Source organism: Marmota flaviventris, chromosome X (assembly GCF_047511675.1).
Source record: "Marmota flaviventris isolate mMarFla1 chromosome X, mMarFla1.hap1, whole genome shotgun sequence".
NCBI lineage: Eukaryota > Metazoa > Chordata > Mammalia > Rodentia > Sciuridae > Marmota > Marmota flaviventris.
The window spans coordinates 41,609,316-41,621,903 of NC_092518.1; the positions used below are offsets into that span (position 1 = coordinate 41,609,316).

The 12,588-nt window shown below is 39.3% G+C and overlaps 1 non-coding gene across 1 annotated transcript; it reads left to right on the forward strand.

Moving 5' to 3' along the window:
* The first annotated feature begins 1,306 nt into the window (after positions 1 to 1,306).
* LOC139703385 (U6 spliceosomal RNA) lies at positions 1,307 to 1,413 on the forward strand. The gene has a single exon (XR_011705762.1). It is a non-coding gene; the product is annotated as a U6 spliceosomal RNA (small nuclear RNA).
* The last annotated feature ends 11,175 nt before the right edge of the window (positions 1,414 to 12,588 follow it).

Genomic DNA, 12,588 nt, shown 5'->3' on the forward strand with positions numbered 1-12,588 from the left:
ACCTTGGGCAGTCCACAGAACCTTGATGGACCTAAGTCTGAAAATTATCTGTGAGCTATCTAGATCTCTTGAGCTCCTTGAATTAAAAACCAAGTTTAAATCCAAGGAATGAGAAATTTAGTTTAATTTTTCTGAAGGAAAAATAGCTAACCATGCTTCTCTACTACAGCATTTCTAACATTGTATTGAAATTGTCTGTTTACTTACTTATTAACCTCACTAGACTGAACATTGTTTATCAGTGCCTAGAATATATTAGATGCTCATTAAGTATATATTGAGTGGATAACAGAAGAAATAGCAGCTTTTCATTGATTTCTTTCCCAACTGACTGCATCTTGTCTGAATGTCCCACATGATACAGTTGAGTGATGGAAAACAATGCCTATTGGTAGAAAAGAGTGTTGAAAGCACACGTGATTCTCAGAATCAGCTCTGTCACTGATAATTGTGTGATACTAGGAAAGTCCTTTTCTACGTAAAGCAGTAGGGAGTTAGATTATGTGGTCCCTGGAGTGGAAATCTAACATTTTTTTTTCCTGCAGCACTAGAGATTGAGCCAGGGCAGAGGACACTTTATCACTGAGCTAATTCCAGCTGTTTTTATTTTTTAGTTTGAGACAAGATCTTATTACATTATGAGGCTGGCCTTGAACTTGTGATCTTCCTGCTTCAGCCTCCTGGAGTTCCTCGGATTATAAGGAGGTGCCACCGCATCCAGCAAAATTTAACAGTTTGCAATGCCACTGATCCCTCTCCCTTTGTCAAATCACACCTTTACCCTTACAGTCCACATTTTTCTCAAAGAATAAAATAGAAATCTGCCTTCGCAGCTTCCCTTGCCACTAGGCTACAAGGGTATGCCTTAGAGTCTCCCTAACAGATAAACTCAATCATAATTTGAATATATTTCAATTTAGAAGAAGATGACATGAAAGAAGCACTGCTTAAAATCCATTCTGGAGAGTCTGGGAGAGAGATGGGCAGGTTTCACAGACGGTGGTGATGAAGGTCCTTGTAGTGATGCACTGGGTCTGGCATTGATGCTGACGTTACACTTGTCACCTAGAGCAGCAACAGTACTTCACCCAGAGAAGCTCAGTAGACCACTTCTTTTGGAGGTAAAGTTTCTCTGATTGCCTGACTAATAGATAATGCTAATGTACTATATATTTTTAAAAAGAGAGAAGAAAAAAAAACTTTGCTTTTAGTGCAAAGAAATGATAAATGTTTGAGGAGATAGATATACTTAAACCTAACTTAAACATTACACACGCATATATACATCCATCAAAACATTACATGGGTGCTCGCTTCGACAGCACATATACTAAAATTGAAACAACACAGAGAAGATTAACATGGCCCCTGCACAAGAATGACATGCAAATTCATGAAGTGTTCCATATTTAAAAAAATACACGGCACCCTATAAATATGTGCAATTTTGCCTGTCAATTGAAAACTGCATGTGTATTAACATGTAGACTGCTTTCTTATTATCATCCACTAAACAATACAGTGTAACAACTATTTGCATAGCATTTACATTTTAGTATGTATTATAAGTAATTTAGATACACTTTATAGTATTCAGGAGGTTGTGCATAGGTATATGCAGATACTACAGTATTTTAAAAAATATTTTATTGGTGAATTATAATTATATACAAAAGTGGGCTTCATTGTGATATATTTGTACCTATACATAGCATAATTTGTTTTATTTTATTACCCCCCACTTCCCTTCCCCTGCCTAATTTCCATCCTCTGCTGAGAGCCACGGCTGAGTCTGTATGGCCCCTGGCATTTTGCCAACAGTATTGATTAACAGGCGCCTCTGCCTGTCCGCCTCTGCCGCAACTTTTGAGTTCTCGCACTATTTTGGAGTTCTCGTGGGGATTTCCGGGGATTCCCCGAGAGTTCCCATTGGTTGGGGAAGTGCAGGAGGAGGGATTTCCGGGAGAGATAGTTCCAGCTGGGGGTTCCTGGACAAGCCTCGTGGCGCGTTCGGGAGGATTCCCCGGGAGCTGTGTGAAGTGTTTTCCTGCAGTTTAAAAATAAAGTTTGTTCCTGCTTCAGTGGCTCGTGATTTGTGCCCAGCCAGACTGCGGCATTTGGTGGCCCGTGCGGGGAACGTCTGAAGCTTCGGGTAAGTGAAATTGCTTGCCCCTAAGGGAAGGCGAGAGAATGGGTGACCATTTTAAAAAACAATGTGTTCTTGTTTTGATTTGTTTTGTGTTTGTTTCAAGCTGCCTATCCCTAGAATTTTCTCAGGCAGATTGGGAAAAATGGTTGGCTCAAGGTTTGAAGTTGTTCACCCCTGAGGAAGAGATAGAAATAGACCACAAATGCACATATCAAGAAAATAGGAAAATTGATACAACAATTTTTTGTTCCGTTTTTGTTTCATTCTGTTTCGGTTTTGTTTTGTGCTATCTTATTGGGTTGCGTTATCTTTATAACAGATTAGAAATTAGTAAAAAACAAACTGAAAGAGTGTTAAGTAAATTGTTAGAGGTTCAGACCATGGAGAAAGACATTTTAGATCAAGCAAAAGAGAAGGTCTCTCAAGCTAGTCAGACAGAGGAAGAAAATTTAAAGGAAGAAAGCTTAGAGGAGAAACAGCTATTAGGGAAAAAGCTACAACAGGAGGCTGCTACTAACACCGTTCTATCACCAGAGGGCGTAATTCAACCAACAGCACCCCCTATGGAGATAGCTGAGTGGCCCTCAAACCCCGTAGTTGATAGATGGGATCCTGAGACAGGACCTCAAAGATTAGCATGCCCTGTACTTGAGCAGGCAGGAGGGCAGCGAATTCACCGTGCTTTAGATTTCAAAACAGTGAAGCAGTTAAAGGAGGCTGTAACAACCTATGGTCCTCAAGCACCGTTCACTGTAAGCATGGTCGAATCCATTACCAACTTGGACATGACGCCAGCAGATTGGGAAATGCAGCAGCCGGTTACCCTCAAAGAACCTTATGAGGGTCAATGGCAACAAATTGAATATGATCCTGGCGTATACGCACAAATTGCTGTAGATGTGGTTAGGGCATGGAAAACTTTACAGGGGCATGGAGGTTTACAAGGTCAATTATCTAAGGTAATACAAGGAACTAATGAACCTTACGCTGAATTTGTAGATAGGCTTATTCAAGCAGCTTCTAGAATTTTTGGGGATACAGAACAGGCAATGCCATTTATAAAACAACTGGCTTATGACCAAGCAAATCGTTGTTGCAGAGAAGTCATTAGACCATGGAGACATGAAGATTTAAACACATATATTAAATTATGTAGAGACATTAATGAACAAGGGCAAGTCTTAGCAGCAGTACAACAGGCTTTAGATGCCAGGCCAAAAACATGCTATAATTGTGATCAAACAGGTCATTTTAAAAGGAGTTGCCCCATAGGAGGAGGGTTTAACAAAGCTAGATATCAAACGAATAGAATACCGGGTATTTGCCCACGATGCCGTAGAGGGAAACATTGGGCTAATGAATGCCGTTCTCAAACCACCATAGAGGGTATTCCATTATCAAAAAACAGACAAGGACCAAGTGTTTACCCACGATATCGTGGAGAAAGGCATCGAGCTCCATTGCCAAATAACGGACAGGGGGGCCCAATGCTCCGGGGCCCACGACCACAAATGTACGGGGCACTGGAGGAACCCAGAAACACCATGGAGGAACCCAGCAACACCATCAGGGTAGTGCCCAGGACACATTATCCATCAGATCTCTCATCAGACGAACCAGAGGGAGCGCAGGGTTGGACATCTGCGCCTCCGCCAGAGCAGTACTAACTCCAGAGATGGGAGTTCAAATCATTCCCACAGGAGTAAAAGGACCTCTTCCCCAAGGAACAGTAGGCTTATTGTTAGGACGCAGTTCTTCTACGCTAAAAGGACTTATGATAAGTCCTGGGGTAATTGATCCCGATTATGAAGGTGAAATAAAAATTATAGCTAGTTCTCCAAAGGGTATATCAGTAATTTCACCAGGAGATAGAATAGCACAGTTATTAATAATACCCAGCCTACATGATAAATTTTCCAGTCGTACGGTAGAAAGAGGTTCCAGGGGATTAGGCTCCACAGGTGTAGATTGGGCTATGCTGTCTTTAAATTTAGATTCTCGCCCCATGCTAAAACTAAATATTCAAGGACATGAATTTAATGGGCTACTGGATACAGGTGCAGACCTTAGCATCATATCTCGTCAAGAATGGCCAAAACATTGGCCGTTACAACAAGCCACTCAAACGCTTCGAGGCCTAGGAGTGGCAACTAATCCCCATAGAAGTGCAATGGTATTAGATTGGAAGGATCCTGAAGGATGCGAAGGAACTATACAGCCATATGTATTGGATCATCTTCCTATAAATTTATGGGGACGAGATGTCCTAGATCAATTAGGTTTGACATTAACAAATAACATCAATCCAAATGCGCCCACTATTAGGGCTAGACAAGGTTTCAGGAAAGAAAAAAGATTAGGAGAACAAGGCATAGCAGCACCCATTCAAATAGATCAGGGAATAAATAGACATGGACTGGGTTTTCAGAAGGGGTCACTGAGGCAATAAAAATTACTTGGAAATCAGATAGACCAGTATGGGTTCCTCAGTGGCCCCTGACTAAAGAAAAGATACAAGCAGCCCATGACCTGGTCAAACAACAATTAGCGGAGGGACATATACAACCTTCCGTATCTCCTTACAATACTCCCATTTTTGTCATTAAAAAGAAATCTGGTAAATGGAGATTATTGCAAGATTTAAGAGCCATTAATAATGAGATGGTTATTATGGGACCTGCTCAATCGGGGATTCCTCAATTGTCTGCTTTGCCAAAAACCTGGTACGTTTTAGCTATAGATATTAAAGATTGTTTTTTTTCAATTCCAATTCATCCTGAGGATAGTCCACATTTTGCATTTACTATCCCTGCACTGAATCATGAAGGTCCTGATCAGAGACATGAATGGAAAGTACTCCCTCAAGGGATGGCTAACAGCCCAACTATGTGTCAAATTTATGTTAACAAAGCAATCCAGCCACTTAGAAATCAAAATCCTAAACTACAAATATTTCACTATATGGATGATGTATTGTTAGCACACAAAGATAAAAACACATTGCTAGAATGTTATGCCACACTTACAAATTTATTAAAAAATTATAATCTAGAGATAGCAATAGATAAAGTACAATTAAATTTTCCAATTAATTATTTAGGAGTTCTATTATCCTCAACCATGGTCCGTCCACCAAAAATTCAAATACGAGTAGATCAACTCAAATCACTTAACGACTTTCAAAAGTTATTAGGAGACATAAATTGGATAAGGCCTTATCTAGGCATACCAACAGGAGAGTTGGGACCTTTATTTGATATCCTAAAAGGTCCATCAGATCCAAATTCACCCCGCATGTTAACTCCTAAAGCAAGAAAGGCATTAAAAATTATTGAAACATATATGGAAAATATGCATTTGGATAGAATTGATATAACTTTGCCTTTATTATTTATTGTAATACCAACAAAAAATATTCCTACAGGAGTATTTTGGCAAGAAGGTCCATTATTGTGGATACATTTATCTTATTCTCCTAACACTATTCTTACTAGGTATCCTGAGGCTGTAGGACAATTAATACTCAAAGGAATAAAAGCAGCAAAGGGAGTGTTTGGAATTTCTCCCAATAAAATTATTACTCCATATACTATGGATCAAATTGATGAGTTAGCTAATGAGTTAAATACTTGGGCAATAATCATGTGTAAATCTAATGTTTCATTTGATAATCACTTACCATCTAATCCTTTGTTGTCTTTTTGGTCTTCGCATCCTGTAGTTTTTCCAAAAATGACAAGAAAAACCCCTATCATGAATGCTCCAAATGTATTCACTGATGGGTCAAATAATGGTACAGCAGCAGTAGTTACCCCTGATCAAATTTTTACATTTTTAGTACCCAAACAATCAGCTCAAAAGGTAGAGCTTAATGCAGTTTTACAAGCTTTTGTGATGTTTAAAGATTCTGTATTTAATTTATTCTCTGATAGTCAGTATGTAGTTAATGCTATAGTATCCCTTGAAGATGCTGGCAGGATTTCCCCTTCCTCTATTGTTTTCTCTTTGTTTTCTGCTATACAAAGTCTAATCTGGGACAGAAAAGATCCATTCTTTATAGGACATATCAGAGCACATACAGGATTGCCTGGAGCCCTTAGTTTGGGCAACGATTTAGCAGATAAAACTACACATGACATACATATTTTCTCTACACTAGAAGAAGCTACACATTTTCATAAAAGGTTCCATGTCAATGCTAATACTTTACAAAAGCGTTTTAAAATAACTAAGGAACAAGCTAGACAAATAATAAAACAATGTCAAAATTGTGTGACCTTTTTACCACAAGTTAATCTTGGAGTCAATCCTAGAGGACTGATACCTAACCATATTTGGCAGATGGACGTCACACACTTGCCACAATTTGGAAAATTAAAATATTTGCATGTTACAGTTGATACTTCTTCCGGATTTTTGATGGGCTCCCTTCATTCCGGAGAAAAAACTAAAGATGTTATAGCTCATTGCTTACAAAATTTTGCCACTGTGGGCGTTCCAAAACAGTTAAAAACAGATAATGGTCCTGGTTATACTTCTACCTCTTTTAAACAATTTTGCTCATCATTTGGCATTACTCATATAACAGGAATTCCATACAATCCACAAGGACAAGGCATAGTTGAAAGAGCTCATCAAACTATTAAAATGTACTTACTAAAGCAAAAAGAGGGAATTGGAAAGGGGTATATGTCACCCAAAGATAAACTTAAAATAACCCTTTTTACTCTAAACTTTTTAAATTTGGATTCCTCAGGGCTTAGTGCTGCGGAAAGGCATATGTGTCCAAAAAATGTACATAAGCCTAAGGTACTTTGGAAGGATATTCTAACAGGACAATGGAAAGGTCCTGACCCAGTGATTGTCTGGAGTCGGGGTTCTGTTTGTGTTTTTCCACAGGGAGAACAGCAGCCGATTTGGATTCCAGAGAGATTAACTAAAACAATTTCTACAGGCCAAAAGGAAGATGATTTGACTCAAATCCATAACAGCTGATATCCAGAACTCCAGTTTGGCTATTCTTACATCTACGACAGTGATTAACCAGGATGCTTTTTTCAATATTTATTTTATTATTTGCCTTTTCCCACATCATAAAGTTCTATTTTATTTTTGAGCTCATACAGACCTAGGTTAATGTTTTTCTGATCAGTTTTATTTTTTGACTGTGGAGTTTTTAAGCATTGCAATGGAGATTTCACCTAGGTAAAGCTTCAAGGCCTTTACTATTGTCTTAAGTGTTGTATGTTATGTGTGCACACTTCTGTTTTGTGTTGTATGTCTGTATGTGCGTATCTCCATATATCATATATGAGGCGCGCTCATGAATAAATGCATCCGAATTTTTTTATTCACGTGATTTTAATGGTTTAATTTAGATTGGGTAGACAGCTGTTGAAAATTGTTTTAATATGTGAACAAATAGGAGGTTAACAGATCTGTTTGTTTACTTTCACCTTTCCTTCTCATTATATTTAATAATTCTGTTCAGGATAATGTAAATTGTTCAAAAAATTGTTTTCTTAGTGCCTGTTGGAATGTTACATAATTTTTTCTTAGCATCATTGCCAGAACTCCTATCTTCATCCCAGTGCCGGTGAAGACAAAGATAAAACCAAACTACAGCTTCTTCTATAGTTATCACAACAAACTGTAAAAACTGATGCATCAATGAATAATAACTCCACAAGTAATGCTCAATTAAGGAGTCGATTTACTTTGGGAGGAAATGGACATATTGACAGATTCCTCTGCTTTGAATTGCTTGCAGACCTTGCCTGGACTATGTATCACTTGTATGCATTGTGAACTATCTGTTGGTACAGCGAATTGTGGTAGTGCTGGAGTATTTTTGTTGATGGTGTCACCGGTGGTACAATTTTTCAAAGGAGCCCTCAATTGGCTTAGTGTCATGGCATTTTGCATCCTCCTCCCTTCTGCTAGTGATGGTCTAAAATTTGGGGGCCAATGGCTTATGGTGGACCGGTAGTCAGTGACGGGTATGATCCAATTGCAGTGGTATCAACCTAAGACAGGAGGCTGACGCCTAAAGGTCAGTTTTCCGATGACGGGTAAGAACCATATGTTGAATTGGATAACCTACCAGGCACGGTCCTTAAGCCACATTAACCTCACTCCCCCACTGGCACCAAGGCCAAATTTGGGGGCCAACAGAGGTGAGGCAAAGAACCTCACCTCCCCACTGGTGCATAGACCTATCCACAAGTATGGCTGTATGCTGGACCGGTAGTCAGTGACGGGTATGATCCAATTGCAGTGGTACCAACCTAAGACAGGAGGCTGACGCCTAGAGGTCAGTTCATCCGATGACGGGTAAGGACCATATGTTGAATTGGACTGCCTAACAGGCACGGTCCCTAAGCCACATTGCTTGTTGTTTAATTAAACAAAAAGGGGGAGATGCTGAGAGCCACGGCTGAGTCTGTATGGCCCCTGGCATTTTGCCAACAGTATTGATTGACAGGCGCCTCTGCCTGTCCGCCTCTGCCGCAACTTTTGAGTTCTCGCACTATTTTGGAGTTCTCGTGGGGATTTCCGGGGATTCCCCGAGAGTTCCCATTGGTTGGGGAAGTGCAGGAGGAGGGATTTCCGGGAGAGATAGTTCCAGCTGGGGGTTCCTGGACAAGCCTCGTGGCGCGTTCGGGAGGATTCCCCGGGAGCTGTGTGAAGTGTTTTCCTGCAGTTTAAAAATAAAGTTTGTTCCTGCTTCAGTGGCTCGTGATTTGTGCCCAGCCAGACTGCGGCAATCCTCCATTGGTTTCTCTACATTATTTTATACAAGAAACTTGAGCATCTGCAGATTTTGGTATCTGTGGGGGGTCCTGAAACCAATCTCCCCATAGGTACCAAGGGACAACTGCATTATTTAACATATTCAAGGAAAAGATGGCATGAAGGAAGAATAGGAGAGTCCTTGTTGATATCATACCCAGAATTAGCTGGGATACCTATTTATTCTAGCACAGTTCTGACTAGTTCAGATACCTCACACAAATGCCTTTTAACCAAAGTTTTTGTATACCTAGTTATTCTCTTCCACTAACTGACATTGATAGATAATTCAGAGATATACTTATAATAAGAAATGTTAGTATAATATTTTCATGGGTACTAGCTTATATTTGAGAATCAAAAACAGAAAAAGTCAAAGTTAGTTTCATCATAAAAACTTTATTAAATACTTGTTATGTACCTATTGTTGCTCTAGGCAACGTCACGTACATTATTATAATCACTTACCTCTAATCTTTGTACCAAGTCTGTTCAGCAGATGTTAATAGTGCACAGAGAGAACAACATGTTCTCCCAGCTTGATGCCCAGGTGGGTGCTCAATGCATTATCTGTTGACCCAATCTTCCAGTCAAACTTAAAGTTACCCTTTATGAATAACATACATGAGGATAGTCATCAGTAGAAATAAGGTTTTGTGTACAGTATTAGAATATCATTGTAGCTTCTGCAAATCAAATATCCCAAATAATGTTGGCTTAAGATAGGAGTTCATTTTTTTCATAGATCAGAGTCTGAACTGCTATGGTGACTCTATTCTTCAAAGTTGTCAGGGATACAGGCTGTCCTCTTTCTTCTTCTTCATTTTTTTTTGTGTGTGTGGCACTGGGGATTGAACCCCAGGACTTGTGCATGCTAGGAAAGCACTTACCATTGAGCTACATCTTCAGCCCTTTTTTATTTTGTATTTTGAGACAGAGTCTTGCTAAGCTGTGCATGTTGGCCTTGAACTTGTGGGCCTTCTTCCTCAGCCTCCTGAGTTGCTGGGATTACAGGCATGCATTACTGCACTTGGCTCAGCTTGCTTCTGTTGTATAGCTCCATCTACCCACTAATGCAGTCTCATCTTCATGGTCCTATTGGCTCACCACTTATCTTCATTCCAGCCAATGAGAGGGGTGAAAGAGGACCAGTGGGGGAGCTTATCCCTTCCATTTAAAGGACAATTCACCAATAGCCACGGCACATCCCTATACCTCCCATTAACAAAAACTCATCCTTCTGTATGTGTTGCACAGTCATACCTAGCTATGAAGGAGACTGACAAACGTCTTTATTGTGGGCAGTCATGTGTCAGTTCAATCCTATATGCCATATTATTGTGAAAGGGTAGGGGGACCAGATATGGGTGAGGAACCAGCACACTTTGCCACAGGTACCCATTGAACAATTTTAAATGGCAATATTTCCAGTGAGCTAGGGATGGGACTAAGGTATCTTCTAGCTTCTGAGCATAAGGTACTCTCTAAAATCTCCACAAGAAGACATCCGTTTCCAAGGTAATAAAGCTAGGGCTATGTCAGTCATAAGGTTACTTCAGAGTGACTAAAAGAGAATCTACTGAAAGACCAGGCAAATTCTGAGAATGGTCGAGTACATGGCTGGGGACTTACTTTTTCCAAATAAGATGATATGTATAAATCCTGGAAAGAAACACCCTTGGAATAGAGATGGATACATTAGGATAGTAGAACATGATTCTAATCATAGATCATGTCACCTGATGCCCTTTCTTTGTTATTGTAGAATGGAAATAACATTTGAGATTTCCTAAGTAATCTTTCTTTTTGAGGACAGAATGCACTGAACAGTCAATCCATGTTCCATGGTTGTGGAAGGTGTGTTTCCCAATATAACATCTTGCTCTGTTAAGATGGTCTCTTGAGATTTTGTTCAGTGTGAGTCAGAGCTCCAAATATGTTTTCTCATCCTTTCGTTCAATCAACATGTTAAGCATCTACTACAGGCCAAGTGTTGTAGTAATCAGTGGACCATTCTGGAATAAAATGAAATGTTTGAATTCTTACTCCACCTCAGTTCAATTATATCCCAGAAAGATCATTAAAATCATGAACTTTGGAGCTTGGGGTGTAGCTCAATAGTAGAGCATGTATTTAGCACATAGGGAGCTCAAGGTTCAAACCCTAGCACCAGAAAAAATTATTCATTGTCTTTCTGGTATAGAAAGCAAGATCCATCAATATCCAAAGTAATAAGGTAGCATTGACTAATTATATCCACAATGCACATCAATAAATACACTATGATCAAGCAGGAACCTTGTGACGTGCTCTAAACATTACTCACATGATACCACCTAAAATCTGAAAGGTATTTAATCTCTTCCTTACATCATGTTTCTTTCCTTTTTTAAAACAGTACCATGCTAGGCAAGTGCCCTACCACTGAGTTACAAACCCAGCCCCTGTCACCTTCAAATAAATCAATACATTGTAAAAGCTATTTTAAAATTATACACAGTTGCAACCCAGGAACTTAAGGTTTCACCTTACAGTATCAATTTTTGTAAGTTTATTTGATGCATTTAATGCAACCGGTAACTGCAGAATCTATTTTGCCTATGTAAGTAAAAAAAAAAAATAAGCAGTTACCTAATCAAATCTCTGAAACTTGGCATAGATTTAGTGTGTACTCTACCTTCATTACTTCTGGCAAAATATTGTGCCTTAATATTCAATTGCTGACTCTTCCTTTTCTTTACTGTTTGGTATGCTTTAATTCTTTAGATCATATGAAGATAGAATATACTACCCTTTAAAAATGTCTATAAGCAAATCATTGTACTAAATAAATGGCTATTATTTTTTTCACATCATATATAATCTTCTTCACAGAACACTTCATGAAGTTCAGTTAGATTTCAGTAAGTTATCTTCCAGAGCAGATCTGTTTCTTCCCATCCTAGGATCAGTATGGGATAAGTTTTTGAGTGCAGAATTCAATGTATATGAATTGTGCCAAGCAATGAGATAACTATATATCTAAAATATAAGCACATACGCATGATACTACTTAAATCAATATTGCCTCTAGGATTCAGTTTCTTTAACTAACTTACTGATTAGTAAATTTTGCTTATTTAATTTGATTTGGGATCAAGTCCCGACTTGGCCACTTTTTTGAGTTTGGATTGACCCTGGGGTGCTTTACCACTAAACTGCTTCCCCAACCCTTTTTATTTTTTTATTTTGAGACAGGGTCTTATTAACTTGCCAAGGTTGGCCTTGAACTTGTGATTCTCTTGCTTCAGCCTCCCAAGTAGCTGGGATTACATGCATGGCCTACTGTGCCCAGTAAGAGAGAAAATCTGCTACTTATCTTAGGCAAGCAACTAAAGCAATACTTTACCTCAGTTTCCTTGTCTGTAAAGTGGGGATAATAGTAGTGACATTTGTTTAAAATAAATGAGATAGCCAGACGTGGTAGCACACGCCTATAATCCCAGTGGCTCAGGAGACTGATACAGGAGGATTGTGAGTTCAAAGCCAGCCTCAGCAACAGTGAGGCGCTAAGCAACTCAGTGAGACCCTGTCTCTAAATAAAATACAAAATAGGTCTGGGGATGTGGCTCAGTGGCTGAGTGCCCCTGAGTTCAATCCCTGGTACC